Source organism: Rutidosis leptorrhynchoides, chromosome 4 (assembly GCF_046630445.1).
Source record: "Rutidosis leptorrhynchoides isolate AG116_Rl617_1_P2 chromosome 4, CSIRO_AGI_Rlap_v1, whole genome shotgun sequence".
NCBI classification, from domain to species: Eukaryota; Viridiplantae; Streptophyta; class Magnoliopsida; order Asterales; family Asteraceae; genus Rutidosis; species Rutidosis leptorrhynchoides.
Genome location: NC_092336.1, coordinates 7,997,277 through 8,024,790, shown reverse-complemented (window position 1 = coordinate 8,024,790; position 27,514 = coordinate 7,997,277).

Sequence of the window (27,514 nt, the reverse complement as noted above, 5' to 3'; positions counted from 1 at the left end):
TGTCCCACAAACATCAACATCATACGCACCATAGATACCAAGGAGTACCAACAATAATGAACGATGAAGTATTGATCCATAACTTCATTGATGTTCTGCAAAGAATATGTGGTTTTAAAAAGTTTTAGAGATTTCTTATTCTAGCTCAAACCGAAAAGCAAATGAGATTAATATCATATTAACTCATTAAATTTATGATTTTATCTGAAGAAAATATATATGTATATATGTTTTCATAAAGATTGTAATTAAAAGTTCTTTTGTACAAAATATTAATGGTGAAATTTTTTTTTAACGGGTAGGTAATACCCTAGGAATAATTAGATTTCATCTTAATAAGTTACATTGTACATTCGTCGAAGCTGATTCAACAGTCATTTAATATCCTACTTACAACCACCAATATACGTATCCGTTCACCGCAGAATAACCATTTTCATTCAATTTCATATTTGGATTTTGACTTCCCAGAATCCAACAAGTGGCATATGAAGAAAACATATGACAAAATAAAATCTGTTAGAAACAAACAAATTAACTATGAAAAATTTTGTTAAGAATCCACGCTAACTGTTCCAGCTAACTGTTCCTAGCTAACTGATTATATTTTATTTATCGCAGTTTATTTATCGCAATTTAATTATCGCACTTTTATTTATCGTCATTTAATTTCTGTAATTATTTTACGCACTTTAAATATCGGGACATGTATATAATGTTTTGACATATCATATCGACGCATCTATATATATTATTTGGAATCACCATAGACACTCTATATGCAGTAATGATCGAGTTCTCTATACAGGGTTGAGGTTGATTCTACAATAATATATATAGTTTGAGTTGTGATCGAGTCTGAGACGTATACGGGTCACGACACGTATTAATTAATTCGTATATTATATATTAAACTATATATGAATTATTGGACTGTTACTGTGGACTATCGACTGTGGACTAATGACATTGGACAATTAAAATGAATTAAAATATTGATTATAACATATGAAACTAAACATTTCTTCAAGATTGCCACTTGATTTCATCTTAAACCTCATTGTATCTCGACGATTACAATCAGCGTTCAAATCTATCATGATTCTTAAAAACACCTCAATCGAGAGGATAAACCAACCGCACTTCATCTACGGAAGAAAAGATTGATGCATATAGTTATGCACCTGAAAAATCCTCGGAAACTGAGTAAACGTTTGACACGTATCTGTTCTAGTTGCTTTGACATTGTTATTACCGAAGATCGTTTTGCAATCCCTTTCCAAAGTAGCTAATTTTGTCACAGCTCCAGCAAGTCAACTCCGACTTTTCATTCAAAACAACTTTATTATAACCGCGATATATATGCGTACTCTTTATTGTTACTGGGGAACCTTTTATAACCGCGATATATATGCGTACTCTTTATTGTTACTGGGGAACCTTTTATATTCCACAATATTACCATCAGCGATTAATCATTCTAAAAACACAATTCTCCTGAAACTACCTCGGTTTGATAACCGATGACCCAGATCAGTTAACTTTGAAAATGCTGATGAAGCAGCATGTTGTAGATGATCTTAATGGCCAAAAGTTTGATGATAAAGAAAGGAGTGTTAGGAACGCTCGATAGAAAATTTAGTACCGAAAAGCGGATTATGCAAAACTATGAAGAAAGCCGTGGACAAATCACAAAGAGTAAGTTTGCCTTCAAAGAATCCAAATGATTCTGTGCCTGCTGAAATCGTTAGCAAACATCTTATTTCTCATTCTAAACCTTCACAGACAAATCTTCTTCATCATCCATTGATATTAGAAATTCTAAGATATTCTCGTATGTTCTATTATAAATATCCTCCATATTTCTGGCGATATTTTCACAACTATTCTTATCTGAGATTATTTATCTCTCCGTAATATCTGCAACATAAAAGAAACTGTGTTAGTTTCTAAATTCTGAAACCTTCGAGTTTAAAATATGAATGTTTTGAAGTAGTGTTGGGAACTGAAGCATGGATTAGTATAATATAATGACACTTGATCAACGTCATTATATTACAGTAAGTCATGCTGAGTTTCTAATGAAGCATGATGATTCACAGTACCATCATCATGTGCCATTTACACGACTCTTACATTCTATCTAATCTCTAAACATATCAAGAGAATATTTTTCTGGATGACTCGGTCTTCTCCAGGGTATTCTGGTAATTTAACAAATCAAAATCATTCTATTACCATTTTCTTCTTAGAGCATTAGCTATGTTCATTCTGAATTTCATATCTACGAATTTCGGACCATTACTCGCTTGACTCGAAGTCGGGAAGAGAAAAAGAAAGCATGAAGCTCCGAAAAATAATGAAGAATATAAACTCCGATAATAACCCCGAAATTACAAACCGTGTATATCGATGCAGATAGCAATATAGAGACACGGGAGAATTAGAAACACTATAAACACAAGAGTATAGTAGAAGTAAATAGATTCTTCTGGTGGTAGATGAAAAAGAAGAATGACAGATATAAAAGTTAGGAGTATATCAAAAATCAGGACTGGATGGAGCATATTGATGAATGCTTTAAAGTAAGAATCAAGGGAGAAAGAATAGAAGGTGTGAGTCGTGGAAAATAAGGAAACGAAGGGGTGAATTTATAGTGAAATATCCGACAGAGCAATCGAAACAGATTATTGCATATAATCAAAGAAGATCCTGATTTCCTTAATCACCAAAGAACCTAATCTTGTTACGTAAGATTCTCTTTAAATCCCTTAAATCCCGAAAATCAATCATAACTACGTCATCGGTTAAGACGAATATATTTTACTCATCTCACTCTTTTACGATAGTCTCATTTATATTCTTCGCATAATCGAATTGTTTTATCTACATTACTCAATGATGATAAAACTCCATTATCACCTTATATTTGTCATGAAAACCTTCTTATTGTTATCCATAACAACCTCTATCAAATTTCGGGGACGAAATTTCTTTAACGGGTAGGTACTGTAATGACCCAAAATTTTCCGACCAAATTATACTTATGAGATTAATATTTACATAAATTAAACCATACCAACATGATAAGCAATCCAAATTGTTGAGACTTGTGTTTTTGAAAAGAGTTTTACACAACGTTTGACCGTCCAATATGACCGATGATATCACGAACTATATAACATACGATAATTATACGTTTGTGTATATATATATGTATCTATATATATTTAACATGATCTAAGGATGGTTTAACATCTCATTGTGTACTAATGACAATGAGTTATAAGTATATTTTGAAACTACTAACTTAAGTTTTCAAAACGATAACTATACGTAACATTCTTTGATATATATACTTATAATATATAATGCTTATACACGTATCGTATATATAAAGTATTTAATCACTTTTTAAGGACTTAAATACATAAAATAATATAATTATATTCACAAAAGATAGCTATATTTGAATTCTCGTTCCGTTTCCTCAAGATTTCTATATGTATATCTAGGGTATATGTACCCGTATCATACCCAGCTTCTATACGTATTTACTATTGGTATATACACATCAAATCAACATCCTAATCAACATTATTACTGCCCTAGATATGAGATAACTAGGATTTGTCAAGTAGTATGAATTATTAGTAAGAAAACAAAATTAGGAATCCTTTTCTTTCTTTATAAACTAAAAACATTTTTATAAATGAACACCATTTCTTCACTCCATTTTCTCATACCTACACCCTCATTTCTCTCTCAAAATACTCCTAACTTCATACTTGATCATCTCCAAGCATTTTTCCCATCATTTAGCTTCAATTACAAGCCTTAAATACCATAAGAAAACTCTTTCAAGAACATATCAAAATAACCACCCATTTGAAGAAGTTTACTTCCAACCTTTTGATCTAACTCCACCACTCTTTGATTCCAAGATTATTTCTTATCTTTTGCAGTAACTTTGTCCAAGTAACTTGAGGTAGTAACCTTGTTCATAATCTTATTCAATTCATATTCATATAGCTATCTTATTTTGTGGTATAAAATTTTAACAACAAGAACATAGTTTGAATGATTTCAAACTTGTTCGCAAACTAAATAGATCCTTCTAACTTGACTTTTAAAACACTTCAAGACCTGCAATATATCATAATGATATGCTAACCTAACAAGATATAACTTGGTTTTACAAAGAACATCTTAAAAACTGAATCTACGTCGTCGGAGTGCAACCGGGGGCTGTTTTGGGTTGGATAATTAAAAACCATCTTGAACTTTGAATTGGAAGTTCATGTTCTGGAAAAATGATATTTCTTATGAATATGTTAGCACATAAAAATTTCATGGTTTAACTCAAAGTGTAAGTATTTTTAGAAAAATGATCATTAAATGTTGTTTTTATGATGGAAAATGATCACTTTCATAAGTTTCACCAAAGTTTGACCTATAACCTATGATTTCGAATAAAAACTAAGGTATTTTCAGTTCATATTCTTAAAATTTGACTCGATCCAAGGAAGTGGCAAGTTGAACCAACAAAAACGGAGTTGTAATGAAGAAACTACGACTAAAACAAGATTGGGTATCCGAAGCTAGTTTAGCTACGAAAATATTTGGAGAAAAAGTAAATTAATCATATCTTTTCTAATTAATATGATATTTTATATATAATTACTTATGATTTGATTTTATATATTTCAGGACCACCCGTAAACAACACGAGAAGATTAATCATAAGACCTCATGATTGTACGCAACACGTCATTTGACAACACGGTACTTTATGTACGCAACACGTCATTTGACAACATGGTACCATGGGTCGAGATTAATTCTGATCAATACGAATACGATGGGGTCATTATTTATTTTATTTAAGCAACTAATTGTGGACCACTAACATCGGACTGCTAACTACGGACTAAGAAAATATTAAAAGTATTAATAGTATATATATATATATGTAACGATTACTTAAAAAAGAAAATATGTTGATATATTATATATATGGTTAGGTTCGTGATATCTATCGGAGACCAAGTCGAATTAAATACCTTCAAGGCAAAAGTGAGTTTCATTTGCTCCCTTTTATATATATTTTTAGGACTGAGAATACATGCGCTGTTTTTATAAATGTTTTACGAAATAGGCACAAGTACTAAAACTAATTCTACGTGGGTTTAAACCAGAAATATACCCTTAGCTTGGTAACATTAAACTACTTGTCTATGTATGGTAGGCGCGAATCCTAAAGATAGATCTATTGGACCTGACAAACCCCATCCTGACTATGGGATGCTTTAGTACTTCGAGGTTATTTTAAACACACCTGATCTGGTGTACTTCAGAGGGTAAAACATGAACGTTAAGGCTTGTTACCGGGTGCCTACAACTTATAGAATACTTTTATACACTTGCGAGTGTACATATATTTATAAACGGAAATCTTGTGGTCTATTAATATATTGAAATGATTGTTATGATAAACCTATGAACTCACCAACCTTTTGGTTGACACTTTAAAGTATGTTTATTCTCAGGTATTAAAGAAATCTTCCACTGTGCATTAGCTCATTTTAAGGATATTACTTGGAGTCATTCATGGCATATTTTGAAAGACGTTGCATTCGAGTCATTGAGTTCATCAAGATTATTATTAAGTCAATTATAGTTGGATATATTATGAAATGGTGTGCATACCGTCAATTTTTGTTGTAAAGAAAGTTTGTCTTTTAAAACGAATGCAATGTTTGTAAAATGTATCATATAGAGGTCAAATACCTCGCGATGTAATCAACTATTGTGAATCGTTTATAATGTATATGAACGGGTCCTTTCAAATATTGATACCTAAAGTAAATCGATTAAATAAAAGAAAATCTTCAACCAACGGACCAAAGTTAATAATGGTCAATGGTGTTTCCGCTGAGGAAGCAAAATATTGGGAAGATTACCAATTTTCCGATGAATCGGATCCCGATGAGGATTCCGATGATGTTATAGAAATTTCCTCGACCCAATTTAATAAAGCAAAAGAAAATAATAAGGGAAGAGGTATAAAAATAGAGAAACCTGATTCCAACCCCGATGAACTTTATATGTATCGGCAACATCCGTATCTCCCAAATTGTAATAATAACGCGGGAACCTCTAAACCACCAGGTTTTTCTAAACCATAGTAGAGTAGTATAGTTTTTAGTAAGTCCGATTCGTTCCACAGGGAGACGGCTTATGTTACACTATATTTTAAACAACTATATTTGTACAAAATATATATATATATATATATATATATATATATATATATATATATATATATATATATATATATATATATATATATTGAAAGTATTTCGTATGCCCGAGAGGCATATTAAATTAATGTGGCTAATATGTTTTGATCCAAGTTGGGTCATACCCAATAACAAGCTTACCGACACCTTATTCGTATTTGATCTTTGCGATTGGATCGTTGATTAATTACGCAACACTTGAACTTTAAGAAAAATGGGTTTCTTAAATATTACTTGATGTGTATATAAATTATGGAATAATTTATATAATAAGTATTTAATTATTTATAGGTTAAATAATTAAATTTAGTTATGTTACATTTTATATAATTGGTTATATAAATATAAATGTACATAAAATAAAATGCATGGAAGTTTTATAAAATAGTTTTTATAAAATATAACTTTTATAAAACTATTTTATAATAACAAAATGAGAGTGGCATTGGAAGAAAAGTTCACTTGCCCAAGACTCCATTTAGTGGTCAATACTTCCAAGGTACATGTGTATATGTTCCTTGACTCCTTTTGGAATACACATGCATTCAAAACACATCAAAGATACTTGAAAAAAAAACTGCATAAACTCCTAAAAAGTGTGCTGTTGGCCGTGGGGTTTAGGAGCAAAAGGAGAGTTCATATTTTGGTTTTTGCAAGTCTCATTCAAATATAAACAAAATCCTAACCAAAGGCTAGGTGTTGGTGTAAAAGCTTGGGGTATTTCTCCTTGAGGTTGCATTCTTTTGGAACTCCATTCATCATCATCATCTTCATCATTTACTAACAAGCTTGGAGTAGGTATAAACTCTTTCTTGCTTGTAGTTTGTAAGTATATTTCATAACTTGATCCTAATTGGGATTTAACTTTAAATGGTTAAAGATTAACAAGTTACAAAATGGTAATTTACATGCTTCCGCTTTGAATGATTCTTAAATGGTTTTAAGTGGTTTTAAACTTGTTAAATCCCAACAATGGTATCTAGAGCCGAAGTTGTTGAAATATGCTTCGAGATGATTTTTTAAACCCACTATATCTTTGCATTTTATGAACACGCATGCAAGTAAAATGCAAAAATTTAAGGGTTTGGGTGGGATTCTATTTTTGGCCGAATTTGTATGGACCCAAAATGGGTTTTGGTTGCTCCATTTTGTTCAAAATTGTTGTAAGTTAATGTTCACAATCAAGCCTTGACCTTGTGTTTGAATGGTTGCATGTTTGGTTGAATTAATTCATTCATTTGGTATGTAATATTAATTCATTCATTTGGTTTGTAATATTATTATTTTGGTTATGTAATTTATTTTATATATGGTATGTAAAATAGATTAGGTGGTATTTTCTTTTTTTAGAAAAATGTATTATGATATAATTTTGTAAAAATGAAGATGCAAAAGATGGAGTCAAAGGAAGAACACAAGAAGAATCTACTTGGATGCAAGATTAAGTGGGAGTGGTAAAATCTCCTACTTTGTGTTATGACCCATTACCCGATGGCATTTTGTTTTCGGCTAAACAAAACGCTTACCAAAAGGCTTGATTGTGAACAAAATTATTTTGCATGCATGGTTGTTTATTTGGTTGATTATGGTTTGTATGTTTGGTTGCTACAAGTAAATCACAAATTAACAACAAGCAAAATGACAATTTAATTGGTTAAATTTGATATAATTAACAACATGCAAAGGACAAACTATAGTTTAAATGGTTAAATTAAAATGGCTAAATGGATTATAATAATTGGTTATTAAAACACATATAAAGTGGTTTATATTAATGTAATAAAATTGGCTTTATTACATAACAAGAAAAATGAATTTTCAAATAAACCATACACTAAATGCATGTTGGTGTATGGTATAAATGTTTTCTTAAACTAGAAATTATGAAAACTTAAAATCCCTTTTTTTAACAAGGCAAACAAGCTAAACGCCATCCTTTTGTGTAACACTTAAAAATATTAGGGAACTCATAATGGGATAAAGGTCACCTAACCGTTATGAGCAAACTAATACGATTAAGGTAAATTCTGCACACTTGTGGGATAAAGGTCACCTAACCACTTGTATGTTGAATTTACATGTTTACACAAGTAGGACGACTTGATTTGGGAATCATGAACTTAGGGTCACCGAAACATGAGGAACAAATAGGCGTTGATGGGATTAATATGCCATGTAAAAGGATTGCATGATCCCATAACTTAGAAGTTGCAAAAGGATTGCAATTGTCATACAATGACTACCTAGCTAAATCAAATAACGGGATAAAGGTCACCTAACCGAAATTTGATTTACCGCTGGATTCTAATATCTAATAAGTCAATTAATATTTAAAAGGGTATTGTTTATTAAATTTAAAATCGATACTTAAATGAACTTTGTTAAATTTTGTAGATGGCCGCCAATAACAACAACATGCAAAATGCACCTATTAACTTGAACAACCTATCATTAAGGTCTCTACTCGAGAAAGACAAACTCAACCATACGAACTTTATGGATTGGTTCCGCAATCTTAGGATTGTCCTTAAACTTGAGGATAAGGCGTATGTGTTGGAAGACCCCATTCTCGATCAACCCGATGAGGATGGTACGGAAGGCATGGCTTATTGGGATAAGTATTGCGCCGATTCGGTGCAAGTCGCTTGCCTAATGCTTGGGACTATGATACCCGAACTCCAAAAGGATTTCGAGCATCATACTGCATACAACATGATCACGCAATTGAAGGAGATGTTCCTTCAACAAGCACGTGTTGAGTGCTTCGAGACCGTTCGAGCGCTTCATGCATGTCGTATGGATGACTCCCAATCCGTTTCATCTTATGTCCTTAAGATGAAAAGCCTCATTGATCGCTCAAACCGTCTTAATCTCAACATATCTAATGAGCTAGCCACGGATCTTATCCTAAACTCCGTGTCAAAGAGGTTTGACCAATTTGTAATTAATTACAATATGAATGGGATGCATAAGACCATTGGCGAACTTCATGGCATGCTTAGGACGGCGGAAACTAGCATGGGTAAGAGGGCTTCACCCGTGCTAATGATCAATGATGGTGGGTCCAAAGGTAACAACACCTCTAAGCCAAAGGCAGCTAAGAGGAAAGGACCCGCCTATCAAGGCAAGGGAAAGGGGAGGATGGTTACCCCAACCAAAAACAAGAACAAGAAGCAAAAGGTTGCCGGACAAGCAAACTCCAAGGAAGACCCGTGCTTCGGTTGCGGTGAAATGGGTCACTGGAAACGCAACTGCCCGGTCTACCTTAAGGAGTTGAAGGAAAAGAGGGATGCAAGGCAAACCTCAGGTAATGTATATATGGTATACATTGAGCTTAGTATTACTTCTTCTAATACATGGGTATTAGACACAGGATGTGGAACTCACATTTGCAATTATATGCAGGGGTTCAAAAGAAGTAAACAAGAAGTGGGAACATCAAGTCTCTACATGGGTAATGGAGCTAAGGTGCAAGTAGTAGCTCAAGGAGACTTTATTCTAAAGCTTCCAAGTGGTTTGGAACTTATTTTGAAAAATGTTTTGTATGCACCCGATTTATCGCGAAACATTATTTCTGTATCCCGTTTGAAACAATATGGTTTTAATCTTAATTTCATTAATGATGATATCCATGTTTCTTTAGATAATGTGTTCTATTTTAAGGCTTCGCCTTCGAATGGTATTTATGAATTGGTTCATGATGACACATCATACAATAGCTCAATATACCATGCAAACACCAAGAAACTCAAAAAGGATTTGAGTGATTCCTACTTATGGCATTGTCGCATTGGTCACATAAACAAGAATCGAATGCATACACTTCAAAAGAATGGACTTTTGAAATCAAATGAACTAGACTCGTTTGATGTATGTGAATCTTGTTTACAAGGCAAAATGATTAAAGCACCTTTCAAAGGGACCTATGAAAGGGCTAAAGACTTATTGGAATTAATACATTCAGATGTATGTGGACCCTTTAAGCCCATAACTAGGAATGGTGAAAGATACTTCGTTACTTTCATTGATGACTTCAGTCATTTCGGATATGTCTACTTATTAAGACATAAGGATGAAACTTTTGAAGCATTCAAGGAATATCAAAACAAAGTACAAAATCAACTCAATAAGACAATCAAGGTACTTCGTACCGATAGAGGAGGTGAATACCTGAGCGATGCTTTCCAAGATCATCTTAGAAGTTGTGGGATTATCTCGCAACTTACTCCGCCCGGGACACCACAGCTTAATGGTGTGTTCGAAAGGAGGAACCGAACCCTAATGGATATGGTTCGATCTATGATGGCTAGAAGCTCGTTACCTCTATCATTTTGGGGTTATTGTCTATGCTCCGCGGCTCGTATTTTAAATATGGCCCCAATCAAGAAAGTGGAACGAACACCTCATGAGATATGGTTTGGAAAACCTCCATCTCTATCATACTTTAAGGTATGGGGATGTGAAGCTTATCCTAAGCGTTACGTCCCTAATAAGTTGAATGCTCGATCCACGAAGTGTATCTTCATAGGATATCCCAAGGATGATATGGGATATTATTTCTATGATCCTTCCGAGCAGAATGTATTTGTTGCTCGAAAGGCTGAATTCCTTGAAACTAAGTTCCTATTGGAAGGAAATAGTGAAAGGAAGATAGATCTTGAAGAGGTTCAAGATCAAGTAGATGATACACAATTGGTTGACACTAGCACTCAACATGAAAATGTTGAGAATGATTAAATGAATGATCAAAGTATACAAGATGTTCGCAGGTCTGGTAGGATTAGTAATCCTCCTGAGAGATATGAGTTTCTCATAGATGGTTGCTATGTGGTTGATTTGGATGAACCAACAAACTACCAAGATGCCTTATCAAGGATTGATAAGGATAAATGGCAGGAAGCCATGAACGCTGAGATGCAATCCATGTATGACAACCAAGTTTGGGAACTTGTTGAACAACCTACTGGCTCAAGGCTAGTTGATTGTAAATGGCTTTTCAAAATGAAAACCGACATACATGGAAATTTGGATACATATAAAGCTAGACTTGTAGCAAAAGGTTTCACTCAAACTCAAGGGGTTGACTATGATGAAACTTTTTTGCCTGTGGCAATGCTAAAGTCTATTAGGATATTACTCACCATTGCTGCTCATTATGATTATGAAATATGGCAAATGGATGTCAAGACCGCTTTCCTAAATGGACATCTTGAGGAAGATGTCTATATGGTTCAGCCTGAAGGTTTTGTTGATCCGAAATATCCTAAAAAGGTATGCAAGTTAAAGAAGTCAATCTACGAATTGAAACAAGCATCTAGAATGTGGAATCATCGTTTTAATGAGGAGGCCAAGAAATTTGGCTTCATTAAAAATGGAGATGAAGCTTGTGTATACAATAAAGCTAGTGGGAGCACTACCATGTTCCTTGTACTATATGTGGATGATATATTGTTATTTGGAAACGATATCCCGGCAATGAAAGGTGTTAAAACTTGGCTAAGTAAATGCTTCTCCATTAAGGATCTTGGAGAAGCACAATACGTTTTGGGGATTGGTATCTACAGGGATAGATCCAAGAAATTGATAGGTTTGAATCAAAGTGCATACATTGAAAAGATCTTGAAAAGGTTCAAGATGGAGAACTCTAAGAAAGGTTTGGTACCTATTCAAAGAGGAACCCTCCTTAGTTCATCTCAGTGCCCTACCACCAAAGATGAACAGGAGAGAATGAAGAAAGTCCCGTACGCATATGCTATAGGGTCAATCATGTATACAATGATATGCACTAGACCGGATGTGTCATGCGCTCTTAGCCTGACAAGTAGATACCAGAATAACCCAGGAAACAGTCATTGGATTGCTGTTAAAAGTATATTGAAATACCTTAGGAGGACTAAGGATATGTTTCTTATATACGGGTCTGGTGAGGAGGAACTCGCTGTAAAAGGTTACGTGGACGCGAGTTTCCAAACTGATCGAGATGATTCTTGATCACAATCTGGTTATGTCTTCACGTTAAATGGAGGAGCAGTCTCTTGGAAGAGTTCAAAACAGGATGTTGTTGCTTTATCCACTACAGAGTCAGAGTACATCGCCGCATCATTAGCAGCTCAGGAAGCTGCATGGATGAAGAAATTCATCGACGACTTAGGAGTAGTCCCTTCTATTCAGGACCCTCTTGAGATCTTTTGTGACAACGAGGGTGCGATTGCTCAAATCAAGGAACCTCGTGCTCACCAAAAGACCCGTCACATTGAGCGGAGATTCAACTACATAAGGGATGAAGTTGAAAAGGGAAAGATATGTATTCGCAAAGTTCACACAGATCTTAATATAGCGGATCCTCTCACGAAGCTCTTACATGGAACAAAACATACTGGACATGTTTATGAATTAGGGCTTCGATATTCTAGTGATTGGTCATGATCTGTTTTAAGTATTGTAACGGAACGAAATTGTTCAAACTCATTAATATAATTATGGTTTAATTTATTTTGAGTTAAGTTCCTATTTTGCATATTTTATCCATGAATAAGCAATTATTCTAAATTCCGTAGTCGATCACATTTGTGGGAACAAGTATGAGGTTTAGACTATTATGAACTTGGATTGGTATACATTCACGGACTGAATGTGGAGCAAGGTTGCAACCAAGGTTCATAGATATTTGTGGGATACAAATATTGGAAGACCAGCCCTCAAGATTTACTAAATGGAGCCTTTGTGGTTGATCACATGTAATCTTGAGTAAAGGCGAATATCATTGTATCCTCTGACCTGAGATACATATTGGGTTCAGATATTCACTATGTATTGTGCCTTGATTCTTTCCTTCGCTATTCTGAAGTATGGTAGTTCATAAGGAAGAGCTCAGGTATGATACAAAGTGTATATCTAGGAAGTATGTAGTCAAGATGGGATTTGTCCCTCTTATTCGTTGAGAATCAGATGTCTAAGGCCTGATAAAGTTAAATCTAAAAGAGAGTGATCACTCTGTATCTCTTGGATTTAACATGACATCTAGGACGAAAGGATATAATGAAAGATTCACCTAATCATATTCGAGATGGCAACTTGAAAGGGATGATGTTATTGAATGGCACAAAGTCATAACATATTGGGGGTGATGGACGGTCGTTAGGTGGAATCCATCACTTGCATTAATTTCTTATGTTTCTTGTGCAAGTGGGAGATTGAAAGTATTTCGTATGCCCGAGAGGCATATTAAATTAATGTGGCTAATATGTTTTGATCCAAGTCAGGTCATACCCAATAACAAGCTTACCGACACCTTATTCGTATTTGATCTTTGCGATTGGATCGTTGATTAATTACGCAACACTTGAACTTTAAGAAAAATGGGTTTCTTAAATATTACTTGATGTGTATATAAATTATGGAATATTTATATAATAAGTATTTAATTATTTATAGGTTAAATAATTAAATTTAGTTATGTTACATTTTATATAATTGGTTATATAAATATAAATGTACATAAAATAAAATGCATGGAAGTTTTATAAAATAGTTTTTATAAAATATAACTTTTATAAAACTATTTTATAATAACAAAATGAGAGTGGCATTGGAAGAAAAGTTCACTTGCCCAAGACTCCATTTAGTGGTCAATACTTCCAAGGTACATGTGTATATGTTCCTTGACTCCTTTTGGAATACACATGCATTCAAAACACATCAAAGATACTTGGAAAAAAAAACTGCATAAACACCTAAAAAAGTGTGCTGTTGGCCGTGGGGTTTAGGAGCAAAAGGAGAGTTCATATTTTGGTTTTTGCAAGTCTCATTCAAGTGTAAAAAAAATCCTAACCAAAGGCTAGGTGTTGGTGTAAAAGCTTGGGGTATTTCTCCTTGAGGTTGCATTCTTTTGGAACTCCATTCATCATCATCATCTTCATCATTTACTAACAAGTTTGGAGTAGGTATAAACTCTTTCTTGCTTGTAGTTTGTAAGTATATTTCATAACTTGATCCTAATTGAGATTTAACTTTAAATGGTTAAAGATTAACAAGTTACAAAATGGTAATTTACATGCTTCCGCTTTGAATGATTCTTAAATGGTTTTAAGTGGTTTTAAACTTGTTAAATATATATATATATATATATATATATATATATATATATATATATATATATATATATATATATATATTACAATTATTATTATTATAAAAGGGGGGTTTTACCGTTTAATGACTGGTTTGTCGATTTTATATTTTAAGCGTAAAGATAAATGACGATATTTCAATAACGATAAAATAAATAACAAAAATTAAAATGACAATAAATAAAAGTACGAGGAAATATAAAATAAAATATATTATGCTTATTTAAACTTCCGTAATCATGATGTTTGACGTTTTAATTTTAATTTATTACCCTGGGTTAATTGTACTTTGTCCTGATTTATTTAAAACCTATCTGGTTTTTGCCCATAATAGTCCATCGGTCATAATTATAAAATGCTCATCAAATTAACCTTATTCCCGAAGTCAAATATTCCAAATAATTAGGGATTCGAACTGTAACAAGGTTTTAATACTTTGTTAATAATTACACCAGGTTATCGACTGCGTGTAATCCAAGGTTTTAATACTTTGTTAACAATTACACCAATTACCCTTGTATGTAATTGATGTTATGCGAGGTGTATATGAAATAGCTTATATTTTACTAGGAAAAACTATTAAATACGATACAATTTTACACAAGATATTTATTTATTTATAGAATGGATATACTTAAACCTTGCTACAACACTTATAGGCAGTGTACCTAATCGTACAGTAGTGTAGTTTTTAATAAGTCCGGTTCGTTCCACAGGGAAATCTTTTAAACAAAGCTTAACGCTATATTAGTTTTACTTTATAAAAATAAATATATATATATAAGTAATATTATTAATATAAAGGGGGGTTTTTACCGTTTAATGACCGGTTTGTCGATTTTAAAACTTTAGTCGCAGTTAAAACCTAATGTAAAATATTAAAAATAAATACAACTTAATTTAAAGCATAAAGTAAATAATGATAATGAAATTGCGATAAATAAAATTGCGATAATTAAAATTGCGATAATTAAAAAGTACGATAATTAAAAGTGCAATTAAATACAATGACAATAAATAAAAGTGCGATAATTAGAAGTGCAATTAAATATGAAAATAAAGGAATTATGCTTATTTAAACTTCCGTAATCATGATGTTTGACGTGTTGATTTTTAGTTTATTCCCATGGGTTAATTGTCCTTTGTCCTGGATTATTTAATATGTCTGTCTGGTTTTTGTCCATAACAGTCCATCAGTCATAAATATAAAGTGCGAGTGTCCTCGTCAAATTATCCTTATACCCGAAGTCAAATATTCCAACTAATTGGGGACTTAAACTGTAACAAGGTTTTAATACTTTGTTAAATAATTACACCAGAATATCGACTGCGTGTAACCCAAGGTTTTAATATTTTGTTAACAATTATGCCAAGTGTCCTTGTACATAATTTCACCCTTGTTTTAATAAGTCTATTAACTATTAATCCATTCCCGTGTCCGGTTAAATGAACGATTATTCGTACATATAAATACCCCGCCCATCGTGTCCGATCGAGTGTATATGGTTATTTATAGGTATGTCTAATTGTAAATCTTTATATTAAAATTAACAAACTATCATTTAGTTAAACAAATATAAAGCCCATTAATAGCCCATAGTCTAAGTTCCACAAGTGTCGTTCTTTTGTCCAAACCCCAATTATGGTACAAAGCCCAATTACCTAATTTTTGTATTTAGCCCAACATCATGATTACTTCGTTTTAAATAAGCATAATAATAACTTAGCTACGAAACATTAATGTAAAAAGGTTGAACATAACTTATAATGATTAAAAATAGCGTAGCGTCACACGGACAGAATTTCGACTTACACCCTTACAATATTCGCTAACATACCCTTATTATTAGGATTTAAAATTAAAATTAAAATTAAAATATAAATATATATACATATACGTTGATGAATGAAGAAGGAAAAAGATGTGTTATATGATGCTCCAAACTGCGAATTTTATAGGCCTGTGAACTGAAAAAGAGGCTCATGCGATCGCATGAGTTTTGCTCCTTCAGCTCATGCGATCGCATGGCCAGCTGCGGAGGCTCACATGTTGTTGTTTTCTTCTGCCGACGGTTTATATAATATAATATAATATATAAATTAATTTTAAGAATTAATTATATATTATATTATATTCATGTGCATAGTTGACTTGTAATTTTTAGTCCGTTGCGTCGAGCGTTGAGAGTTGACTCTGGTCCTGGTTCCAGATTTTCGAACGTCCTTGCGTATAATTTAATATCTTGTACTTTGTGTTCCACAACTTGTACTTTTGTCATTTTTAGACGTTTCTCATCAATAAATTGAACCACTTGGATTGTATCTTGTACATTTGAGCATTTTGGACGTTTGCATCTTCAAATCTTCATTTTTACCTTTTGTCTTCGCACTTATTTAATATAAACGATTACAACTTAAAATAAGACAATTACAACTAAATAATTTACATATTGGGAGGATATTGCTACAAAATATATGTTCAATTGGAGCACTATCAAATATCCCCACAGTTGAACGTTGCTTGTCCTCAAGCAATACATAACTTGAAATTAAAATCACACTTCACTCGAATCATTTTTTTTATTCTCACACTTTATACATCAGTGATTTTGATACAGTGGTATAAACAATGATAGTAACAATGTGGTTTACAGTCCCACATGACTATAAAAATTTAGATCCATTAAGGAAATTGGATCTTTATGAAAACATTTGATCATTTGAAAATTCAATCTAGTTTTTACCCTAGATAAGTTTTCCGGAATAACCCTTCACCGGTGTTTGCAAATTCTTTTTGTGGGTTTGGTGGGTTTCAGATTTGAAAATTTTAGCTCAAAACTTGTGATTTTGTGTCACCCACTTGCTAACCTTGTATTGGGAAAGCAACACGTCCAGTATACTTGCTCCGTATATTACCTTTCAGTAAACTACCGTCCGGTTATAAAGGAAAGCGTTGAACAAGCAACTGTTAAGGCAATGTCCCCTGACATGCTTTTAATTATGGTCTATAACGTGTCGGACGCAATTACTATCCTTTGTAGGAGCAATAGTAAAGCTCACCCTTATAATTTTCGGGTCTGGCACAAGGTCCTGTCTTCGACCATGCTATGCAACCACCGTTCTTACGGTTGACACCCGATTTGGTTCAGGTGACCTAATGAATTTCAGGTGAATTCCTAGGATTTTACGTTCAATGGTAATGAACGCATTGAAAATGGGTTTTCAGAAAACAAATCGGTTTTAATTTGATCAAAATATTTTCTCGTTCAAGCTCGAGTTTAGATATCATCGAATTCCATGAGTTTGTAATTCTCAATCTTTAAGGTCAATCTCAAGGATTGAGTAATATCAGTCTTAAAAGCTAATTTTTTGATCTTTAAAGGAGATTATCCTTTCTGGGGATCTGATTCATTAGTCTTATCCAGCTAATTTACACGGCGTCCTCCCCATTTTACAAGACAGATCCTCTCATGGTTAGGATAAGTCTGACCACTTGGCGACCCTGCTTGATGCCGAGGTCCGTGGATTTCCTGCTGATTTTAGTGATGACTTTTCTAGATTTTTCGTCAACCTACAGCTGGTCTGGACGACAACTTCCTGACCTAAATCAAGAAGCGCGTGTCTTTTTAGGAAGACTTTACTTTCTTTTAATGATGGAATTGATTCATCGTGTAGATCCATCTTTCTTTCAAATATATTACAGTAAATCGGGTAAAACTGATTAAAATCGTCCAAAACAAAAGTATCTTCAGTTATTTGTTACAAAAATATGTGACTTATGTTTTAAATAACTTGGTAAATTTTCCCACACTTGGCTTTTATTTTCTTTTATTTGCCTTTTTATTGTCCTCTATTCCATTTTAAATGAATTCTAACATTTTGGTTTGTTTCTCAATTTATGTCCTTTCCGAGGTAACAATAATTTCGGTGTTAACACCTAGTTTTATCGTTCATAAATATGTATAAACATGATTTTGAATTCATTTAATTGAAAATTTTGAAAAATTTTACTAGAAGTGGGTAGTCAGTATATAAGACTAGGGCTGTTCTTTATTATCAGAGAGCACTAGATTCTAATACAACTACTGCTTTACTAGTATTTTTAATGATAACCAAGTGTATAAAGTAAAAATTTTAAAAATCCGAAAGAATTTAACCCCTTCCCACACTTAAGATCTTGCAATGCCCTTATTTGCAAGAAATCAGTAACAATTTAAATTATTGAGGGTGATTAGCGTAGAAATGATTAAATTTTACCAAAGTTTCTAAACATATTGGCATTTTTTTTTCTTTCTTTTTTTTAAATTAAAACCTTATACTAATAAAACATAAATTAAATTAAATTTTAAAAAATTTGTTTCTTTTTAGGATGAGGGCGTTTCGGAACGATGTCCTAGTCTGTCCCTCGACAAAATTTTTAAAATTGGTCATTTTTAAGCGCGGTTTTAAAAGCAAAGATTTTTGGGTTTTTTAATGTTTTTGGCTTACTTTAGTTTAATAAGATTAAAAATAATGATAATAAAAGTTCTCGTCCCTCCCTCGGGTAAAGCAATTTCGGTTCAATGACCTAGTCTTCAACTCACGACGAATTTTAAAAATCATATTTTTAACTTAGCAAAATAAAGTAAATTTTTGTCTTTAAATTTACACCAACTTAAATTTAAAATGCATAAAATTAAAAATTCATATTAAAAATTTACACCAAACTTAAATTATATTTTTATTTTTATACATACAAACTTATATTAAAAATATTAATTTTTCAAATATTTACAATTTTAAATATATATATTAAAAAAATTTACAATATTATTTTAATATTAATTTTAAAAACAAAGTAAAAATAAAATTAAAAATCTTTTTTTTTTCACTTTAATCAATCAAATATTATCAAAAATATACGCCCCTCTTTTCGGTAAAGTAATTTCGGTTTCATAACCTAATTTAACTCATGACGAATTTTTGAAATATTTTAAGTTGATTGATTAAAGATATTTATACCTTAAGAATAAACGGTAAATTTCGCAATGATGTAATAAATTTTTGTATGATATCAATAATTTCGGTCGCAAGACCTAATTTTATTGAATACCAATTTAATACTTTATAGCGAACAAATTAGCGTTTATTATTAAAAGGTTAAAAATAAAAATAAAAAAAAATTGAAAACTGTACATACTTACCTGTGAGAAAGATTTCTTAATGATATGCTCTAGCCCACTCATAAGATAGTCGGACTAATTGGTTTTCCATGGCTACATAGGCGTAACCTCGAGCATTCAACGTTTTTTCTTCTAAACATATGAACGGTCCATCTCTGCATAGCGTAACAAATTCGGTATTGGAATATGTCTGATTCGTCGAGCATTTTCCTTCGTGTGACCATTTTCCGCATTTGTGACATCTTTCAAGGTGTCGTGCTCTTCTTTTCGCTGCGGATTTTAATTTTCCTTTACCAAATTGTAACTTATTATTTTCGCATCTGGATTCTTTTCTTACTCCGTCCAATTTACCTCTGATTAATGATACTATTTCACTTGGAAGGGTGTCATTATTACGTTTAGTGATCAAAGCGTGTAGCATTAGACCATGGTTTAATTCACAGGAAGTCTTCATTTTATAAAACCTAAAAAAAAAATAAAAATTAGAAAGGGGGGAGAAGACTAGTTCTTTAGGGTCTGCTAGGGAAAGACCATTCGGGTTCCATTTTTGAGAACTACACGAAAATAGAAAATCTAACTCTAACAGAAATACATATTATCCTTAAAAGACTTGATTCTCCCCACACTTAGTTAACTGTGGTGTCGAAATTGTGATTAACTTCGTTGTCAACTTCTATTGGACTATCTATGTAATGTTTAACTCTGTGACCATTAACCTTGAAATCAATCCCATTTGAATTTATCAATTCTACTATTCCGTATGGGAAAACTCTTTTGACTATGAATGGTCCAGACCATCTTGATTTCAATTTTTCAGGAAATAGCTTGAATCGTGAATTGAAAAGAAGAACTATGTCTCCTTCTTTAAATTCTTTTGAACTTCTGATTCTTTTATCATGCCATTTCTTCGTTCTATCTTTATAGATCAACGAATTTTCGTATGCTTCATGTCTCAATTCTTCTAATTCATTTAGTTGACTTAATCGTAGACGTCCAGCTTCATGTAAATCAAGATTACATGTCTTCAAAGCCCAAAATGCTTTGTGTTCAATTTCTACTGGAAGATGACATGCTTTTCCGTAAACGAGTTTAAAAGGTGTGGTTCCAATTGGAGTTTTGTAGGATGTTCTAAAAGCCCAGAGTGCATCCTCCAATTTAATGAACCATTCCTTCGGATTTGATCCTACGGTTTTCTCTAGAATACGTTTTAAAGCTCGGTTGGTATTTTCAACTTGTCCACTTGTCTGTGGATGATAAGCAGTTGAGATTTTATGAGTTACTCCATATCTTTTAAGAACTTTCTCAAGTTGATTATTACAGAAATGAGTTCCCCGATCACTTATTAAAGCTTTCGGTGTTCCAAACCTTGCAAAAAGGCGTTTTAAAAAGTTGACTACAACTCGTGCATCGTTAGTTGGGAGAGCTTGTGCTTCCGCCCATTTAGATACATAATCAATGGCTACGAGAATGTAGAGATTATTATGAGATTTTGGAAATGGACCCATAAAGTCAATACCCCAAATGTCAAATACTTCACATACTTGAATGACATTTTGTGGCATTTCATCACGTTGACTTATTTTTTTGGCCCTTTAACAAGCATCACAGGATTTGCAAAGAAGGTGTGCGTCTTTGAAAATTGTAGGCCAATAGAATCCAGCATCGTAAACTTTTCTTGCTGTTAGTTGAGGCCCATAATGCCCTCCTGTTGGTCTTGTGTGACAATGGTTTAAAATTTTACTAGCTTCATCTCCGAATACACATCGGCGTATTATTCCATCTGGACAACTTTTAAACAAATGTGGATCTTCCCAGAAATAGTGTTTTATATCACTAAAGAATTTCTTTCGTTTTTGGTACGATAATCCTTTTTCAAGGAATCCACATACTAAATAGTTTGCATAGTCTGCAAACCATGGAATTTCATTATAATCTATCTTCAATAGATATTCATCAGGAAAGTTGTCTTATATGGCCGATTCATTTAGAACTTCTAATTCGGGATTTTTAAGACGAGAAAGATGATCAGCGGCTAGATTTTCTGCTCCTCTTTTATCTCGGATTTCAATATCAAACTCTTGTAAGAGTAAGATCCAACGGATTAATCGTAGTTTGGCATCTTGTTTCGAAAATAGGTATCTAAGAGCAGAATGGTCAGTATAGACCACTGTTTTAGCTAGAACGAGATATGATCAAAATTTGTCAAAAGCAAAGACAATAGCAAGGAGTTCTTTTTCAGTTGTTGTGTAATTCGTTTGTGCTCCTTGTAACGTCTTACTAGCATAATAAATAGGCTGAAATCGTTTTTCAATCCTTTGTCCTAAAACGGCTCCCATTGCAAAATCACTTGCATCGCACATTAGTTCAAACGGTAAATTCCAATTTGGTGTTATCATGATTGGCGCATTAGTGAGTTTTTCTTTAAGAATATTAAAAGATTTGATGCAGCAATCTGAAAAGATGAATGGAGCATCTTTTTCTAGGAGCTTATTCATAGGAGTGGTAATTTTAGAAAAATCTTTTATAAAACGTCGGTAAAAACCGGCATGCCCTAGAAAACTCCTAACTCCTCTAACATTGGTGGGATGTGGAAGTTTAGCAATTACATCTACTTTAGCTCTATCTACTTCAATTCCTTCCTTTGAAATTTTATGACCAAGAACGATGCCTTCTTTAATCATGAAATGACATTTCTCCCAATTAAGAACTAGATTTGATTGTTCGCATCTAATAAGCATTCGTTCAATATTAACTAAACATGATTCAAAAGTATCACCGAACACTGAAAAGTCATCCATGAAAACTTCCATGCATTCTTCTATCATGTCGTGAAAAATCGCCATCATGCACCTTTGAAAGGTTGCAGGGGCGTTGCAAAGTCCAAATGGCATGCGTTTGTAAGCAAAAGTACCATAAGGGCACGTGAACGTGGTTTTTTCTTGGTCCTCGGGTGCTATTGGAATTTGAAAATATCCGGAAAAACCATCAAGGAAACAATAGTAACTATTTTCGGCTAATCTTTCCAACATTTGATCAATAAAAGGTAAGGGAAAGTGATCTTTTCTGGTGGCGTCATTTAATTTTCTATAATCAATACATACACGCCATCCTGTTACAGTCCTAGTAGGAATAAGCTCATTTTTCTCATTTGTAATGACAGTCATGCCACCCTTCTTAGGCACGCATTGAACTGGGCTTACCCATGGACTATCAGAAATTGGATAAATTAAACCTGCATCAAGCAGTTTAATAATTTCTTTCTTAACAACATCTTGCATATTACGATTTAGTCTTCGTTGACGTTGCACATACGTTTTATGACCTTCTTGCATAAAGATTTTATGTGTGCAATACGAAGGACTTATTCCTTTAATATCATGAATCTTCCATGCAATGGCTGGTTTATGAGCTTTTAACACAGAAATAAGTTGAGATTTTTCATTTTCAGTAAGAGAAGACGATATTATTACAGGTAATTCAGTTTCACCATGTAAATAAGCATATTCCAAATAATTTGGAAGTGGCTTTAACTCTAATGTCGATGGTTCTTCTATCCATGATTTATATTGATATCTGTCTTCTTATTTTAGCATTTGAATTTCTTCTGTTGTTGGTTCATATCCATTAGCCATAAGTGTAGCTAACATTTTAGTTTTATCAATTGGTTCAGTTCCTTCTCCTAAAGAACATTCTCCTGTTCCTTGTAATTCTGGAAATTCTTTTAACAATTCTGCATGTGATTCTATAGTTTGAATATAATAACATGTATCATCTGCAGATTGCGATTGTTGCATTGCTCTATCAACTGAAAAGATAACACTCTCGTCCTCTATACTTAGGGTTAGTTTCTTACCAAACACGTCTATCATTGCTTTAGCCGTGTTTAAAAATGGTCTTCCTAACATGAGAGGAACTTGAGAATCTTCTTTCATGTCCAGAACAACAAAATCTACTGGAAATACTAAAGTACCAACTTTAACTAGCATGTTCTCCATTATCCCTCTAGGATATTTTACTGATCTATCGGCTAGTTGTATGCTTATTCTTGTTGGTTTCAATTCTCCAAGGTCTAGTTTAGTGTATAGTGAATACGGCATTAAATTTATACTAGCACCTAAGTCTGCTAATGCTTCTATTGAACTAAGACTTCCCAGAAAACATGGAATTGTGAAACTTCCTGGATCAGATAGTTTTTCTGGTATCTTATTCAACAGCACTGCTGAACAATTAGCATTCATAGTAACAGCCGAGAGTTCTTCCATTTTCTTTCTATTTGAGATTAGATCTTTCAGAAATTTACCATATCAAGGCATTCCTGAAATCACATCAATGAAAGGAAGATTTACATTTATCTGTTTAAACATATCCAAGAATTTGGATTGTGAAATGTCCCGTTCTTATTGATTAAAAACGTTCCATATTAATTGATTTCGTTGCGAGGTTTTGACCTCTATATGAGACGTTTTTCAAAGACTGCATTCATTTTTAAAACAAACCATAACCTTTATTTCATAAATAAAGGTTTAAAAAGCTTTACGTAGATTATCAAATAATGATAATCTAAAATATCCTGTTTACACACGACCATTACATAATGGTTTACAATACAAATATGTTACATCGAAATCAGTTTCTTGAATGCAGTTTTTACACAATATCATACAAACATGGACTCCAAATCTTGTCCTTATTTTAGTATGCAACAGCGGAAGCTCTTAGTATTCACCTGAGAATAAACATGCTTTAAATGTCAACAAAAATATTGGTGAGTTATAGGTTTAACCTATATATATCAAATCGTAACAATAGACCACAAGATTTCATATTTCAATACACATCCCATACATAGAGATAAAAATCATTCATATGGTGAACACCTGGTAACCGACATTAACAAGATGCATATATATAAGAATATCCCCATCATTCCGGGACACCCTTCGGATATGATATAAATTTCGAAGTACTAAAGCATCCGGTACTTTGGATGGGGTTTGTTAGGCCCAATAGATCTATCTTTAGGATTCGCGTCAATTAGGGTGTCTGTTCCCTAATTCTTAGATTACCAGACTTAATAAAAAGGGGCATATTCGATTTCGATAATTCAACCATAGAATGTAGTTTCACGTACTTGTGTCTATTTTGTAAATCATTTATAAAACCTGCATGTATTCTCATCCCAAAAATATTAGATTTTAAAAGTGGGACTATAACTCACTTTCACAGATTTTTACTTCGTCGGGAAGTAAGACTTGGCCACTGGTTGATTCACGAACCTATAACAATATATACATATATATCAAAGTATGTTTAAAATATATTTACAACACTTTTAATATATTTTGATGTTTTAAGTTTATTAAGTCAGCTGTCCTCATTAGTAACCTACAACTAGTTGTCCACAGTTAGATGTACAGAAATAAATCGATAAATATTATCTTGAATCAATCCACGACCCAGTGTATACGTATCTCAGTATTGATCACAACTCAAACTATATATATTTTGGAATCAACCTCAACCCTGTATAGCTAACTCCAACATTCACATATAGAGTGTCTATGGTTGTTCCGAAATATATATAGATGTGTCGACATGATAGGTCGAAACATTGTATACGTGTCTATGGTATCTCAAGATTACATAATATACAATGCAAGTTGAGTAAGTTATGGTTGGAATAGATTTGTTACCAATTTTCACGTAGCTAAAATGAGAAAAATTATCCAATCTTGTTTTACCCATAACTTCTTCATTTTAAATCCGTTTTGAGTGAATCAAATTGCTATGGTTTCATATTGAACTCTATTTTATGAATCTAAACAGAAAAGTATAGGTTTATAGTCGGAAAAATAAGTTACAAGTCGTTTTTGTAAAGGTAGTCATTTCAGTCGAAAGAACGACGTCTAGATGACCATTTTAGAAAACATACTTCCACTTTGAGTTTAACCATAATTTTTGGATATAGTTTCATGTTCATAATAAAAATCATTTTCTCAGAATAACAACTTTTAAATCAAAGTTTATCATAGTTTTTAATTAACTAACCCAAAACAGCCCGCGGTGTTACTACGACGGCGTAAATCCGGTTTTACGGTGTTTTTCGTGTTTCCAGGTTTTAAATCATTAAGTTAGCATATCATATAGATATAGAAAATGTGTGTAGTTAATTTTAAAAGTCAAGTTAGAAGGATTAACTTTTGTTTGCGAACAAGTTTAGAATTAACTAAACTATGTTCTAGTGATTACGAGTTTAAACCTTCGAATAAGATAGTTTTATATATATGAATCGAATGATGTTATGAACATCATTACTACCTCAAGTTTAGTAGGTAAACCTACTGGAAGTGACAAGAAATGATCTAGCTTCAAAGGATCTTGGATGGCTTGAAAGTTCTTGAAGTAGGATCATGACACAAAAACAAGTTCAAGTAAGATTTTTACTCGAATTAAGATAGTTTAGAGTTATAGAAATTGAATCAAAGTTTGAATATGAATATTACCTTGAATAAGAAAGATAACCTACTGTATATAACAAAGGTTTCTTGATCTTAGATGATTACTTGGAATGGATTAGAAAGCTTGGAAGTAAATTAGTAAACTTGAAGGGATTTTTGAAGTGTTCTTGAAGTGTTCTTCCTATGATGATTATAGCTTGATTCTTGAAGTGATTTTTGATGAAGATGATGATTAACTACTGGAAAAATACGTTCATAATAGTGTGTGTGTGTGTTGAGAGAGAATTAGAAAGAGAATTGGAAGTGAAATGGAATGAATGATGAGTGGTAATTGGTGAGTGGTGAGTGGGGTTAAAAGGAGTTCTAGTTAGTTGACTAGCTCATGGTAGAAGTTAAAATTGATTAGTCATACATGACATAATCAAGAGTGGAATTCCATGCTAGTTCCTATTGGTATATACTCATAGTAAGTACGTTTTGAAGCTGTGTATAATACGGGTAAGAATACGACTAGAATTCTTGATGAAAGAAAAGAATGGAAAAGTAACTGTAACTATTTTTGTTAAGTATGAGTGTTTTGATATATGTCTTGAAGTCTTCCAAAAGTATTTTATCACATCTAAATACACTACTTGTATATACATTTTAACTGAGTCGTTAAGTCATCGTTAGTCGTTACATGTAAGTGTTGTTTTGAAACCTTTAAGTTAACGATCTCAATTAATGTTGTTAGCCCATTGTTTATTATATCTAATGAGATGTTAAATTATTATATTATCATGATATTATGATATATTAATATATCTTAATATGATATATATACATTTAAATGTCGTTACAACGATAATCGTTACATATATGTCTCGTTTCGAAATCCTTAAGTTAGTAGTCTTGTTTATATGTATATAACTCATTGTTAATATACTTATGGAGATACTTACTTATCATAATCTCATGTTAACCATATGTATATCCATATATATATCGTCATGTCATTTTTACAAGTTTTAACGTTCGTGAATCGCCGGTCAACTTGGGTGGTCAATTGTCTATATGAAACATATTTCAATTAATCAAGTCTTAACAAGTTTGATTGCTTAACATGTTGGAAACATTTAATCATGTAAATATCAATCTCAATTAATATATATAAACATGGAAAAGTTCGGGTCACTACAGTACCTACCCGTTAAATAAATTTCGTCCCGAAATTTTAAGCTGTTGAAGGTGTTGACGAATCTTCTGGAAATAGATGCGGGTATTTCTTCTTCATCTGATCTTCACGCTCCCAGGTGAACTCGGGTCCTCTACGAGCATTCCATCGAACCTTAACAATTAGTATCTTGTTTTGCTTAAGTCTTTTAACCTCACGATCCATTATTTCGACGGGTTCTTCGATGAATTGGAGTTTTTCGTTGATTTGGATTTCATCTAACGGAATAGTGAGATCTTCTTTAGCAAAA